General features: G+C 42.9%; 2 non-coding genes across 2 annotated transcripts; one reads left to right on the plus strand and one right to left on the minus strand.

The window, feature by feature from the left end:
* The first annotated feature begins 873 nt into the window (after nt 1–873).
* Nucleotides 874–946, plus strand: TRNAF-GAA. The gene has a single exon. It is a non-coding gene; the product is annotated as a tRNA-Phe (tRNA).
* An 832-nt stretch (nt 947–1,778) lies between these two features.
* TRNAA-AGC lies at nt 1,779–1,850 on the minus strand. Its single transcript has one exon. It is a non-coding gene; the product is annotated as a tRNA-Ala (tRNA).
* Between the last annotated feature and the right edge of the window lie 807 nt (nt 1,851–2,657).

Here is a 2,657-nt window from a genome sequence, read left to right on the forward strand (position 1 = left end):
GTGAGAATCTTTGTCTTCTTGACATTGAGCCTCAATCCATGTTGGAGGCTGCAGTCCTTGACCCTCTGCAGCAGGTGCTTCAGGTCCTCTTCAGTTTCAGTAAGCAGGGTTGTGTCATCTGCATAACGCAGATTGTTGATAAATCGTTCACCAATCTTGACCCCACATTTCTCCTCATAGAGTCCAGCTTCCCGGATAATCTGTTCTGCGACTCATAGCGACTCTATAAATAGATCTCAGCCTTAACCTCTTGCTTTGTTGTCACGGGATCCGCCATGCTCAAACCCATGGTTGCAATCACCGTGTGAATCCATTTATTTTAATAAGACTGTGTGCCCCTTTGCCAGTACGTGCTTCTCCAAGAACTGGCCACATTTGACAACCTGTAAAAAGTATGTGGAACGAGATTTTAGCGTTTATATTATCCTACCTTGGTTAGTTGAAAGAACCAGAACTGCCCAAGCAGAAAAATTGTTCCCTAATTTGTTTCAACTCTCATTATTTCATGCCCTCCTTCCCCTCTTCTTCCAACTCATCTACGGTCTCTGAAGACTGGACCGCATTTTTCAGACACGAATGGTAATAAAACACACATAATTTTATATAAGCGAATGGATAATATTGAGTAGGGTAGTTTTGCAAAACCAATGTCTTTGTGGACTCCAAGTAGCTAATTTTTGATCCAGTTATCAAGGCTCTGTGTGATTGATCTTAAGGGAAGAGAAAGGCACACGTTTCTGGAGCCCAGAGCAGGGCGTGTTTAAGCCGTTGACCACCACTCTCTCAGGCTCCCGACGCAGACAGATATCTTCACAACAGAGATAAAGGGGGAGTGATATTTTAAAGGGCAAATGAAGAATGTTCCTCCATGTAGCCGAAATAGCTCAGTTGGGAGAGCGTTAGACTGAAGATCTAAAGGTCCCTGGTTCGATCCCGGGTTTCGGCAGTTTTGTCTTTCTGAGGTTCCATCTACTCGACTAGGATTCATATAGTGTCCGTGCAAACAGCAGATGTACCATCCTCACCTTCCCTGACATACTTGAGCAGTCACTATTTCCCACCTGATGGCAGAACTAACTCCCTTTTCCTCCACCCATCAATCACCATGTCCCTCTTAAAGGAACAGCTAGCATTTCCTAGTAACTGCCAACGGGTCCTTTTCCGAAGGCTGGCCTCATTTGACAATCTGTGAAAAGAACATGAAATGACACTTCAGACAGTGTACACTTGTGCCCGGCTAGCTCAGTAGGTAGAGCTTGAGACTCTTAATCTCTGGGTCGTGGGTTTGAGCCCTACATTGGGTGCATTTTTAATCCATCAGCAGCTTCACAGAGAACAAACCTTAGGAAATTCACTTGAAGTTGAGGCTGTTATGGGTCAGTTCTGACTGAGTGAGAGTTAAAAAGGGAAATGGCATAGCTGAGCCACTTCTGACTAAGTGCAGCTTAGAAAGAGAAATGGCATAAAGCTAAGGGATACTTTATTTAAAGAACATTTTTCTTTCATTTGCAAAAACCTCTACAAGGTTTTCGTCCACAAGATTTCCTCCTGGTTTAGATCAAAAGACAAAAACTTTTGAATTAATATTCTCGTTTGAATGTCAAATTCCCATTGGTTAGTCAAGGTTTTATTATTTTGAGGTCAGATAACTTAGGAGTACTCAATAAAGGAAACCTATAATACTTTGCTTATAATGGGCAACTACTCTGCAAATACATGGACTGATGGTAAAAACCTTCCACAAAAGGAATTCCAAAGGGGACTTTTCTTAGTGAGGTTGGAGGTACTGGGGATCGAACCCAGGACCTCATGCATGCTAAGAATGCACTCTACCACTGAGCTATACCCCCACACTCCTGTATATTTTCTTCTCTTTTTGATTATGTTCTTGTCACTTCATTGGCATTTTAAAAGATTTTGTCTTGATTTCCTTACATATGCATTGTGTTTCACACTATTCTTCACTTTGTTTCATACAATCATTCCCATTCAATATAGGTTTGTTGTTGTTGTTGTTTGGGATGTTAAATAATCTCCATGGTTATGACTAATTAGATTTTCATTTAACACCATATGGTGATAGCATGGGATGAAGGATAAGATTTGGATCTTAGATTTTTCCAAGCCAGGCATCTTAGATGATGACAGGACAAAAAAGTTAGTTGCAAACTGGATCTGAGCTGAGGTTTGGGCACAAAGAGAACTATCTCCACACCGTTTGCAAGCAGAAGTGGCTCCCTTGGCTTCCGTGCAAGCTGCAAGGTTTCACTTAAGGAAGGGGATGATGTGAGTATCAAACCATTTTTCTGACAGCTGGAGATGGTTCCCTTGCGCTGTCCATTTCCTTTAGCCCCAAGCGTTCCTGCACGTACCAAGTGGTCTTCTGTAAAGGGATGCTTTCCTTGGCTTGGCCACTTCTGTAAAATCCAAGCTCCTCAGATTCCACAGGGACCACAACGGAATCACTGAGGACTGTGACCATCACAAACTTCTTCAAGGCCATCGTTGTTGTTGTTACGTGCCATCGAGTCGCTTGCGACTCATAGCGACCCTATGTACAACAGGCCTAAACTGTGCCCTATCCTGTGCCAATCGCACTGTCTCTGACATTCCCATCCCAATTATCCCAGTCACTGAATCAATCCACTTCATAGGGG

Source organism: Elephantulus edwardii, unplaced genomic scaffold, assembly GCF_000299155.1.
Source record: "Elephantulus edwardii isolate Elephantulus edwardi_28Jun2011 unplaced genomic scaffold, EleEdw1.0 scaffold00184, whole genome shotgun sequence".
In the NCBI taxonomy this organism is placed as follows: Eukaryota; Metazoa; Chordata; class Mammalia; order Macroscelidea; family Macroscelididae; genus Elephantulus; species Elephantulus edwardii.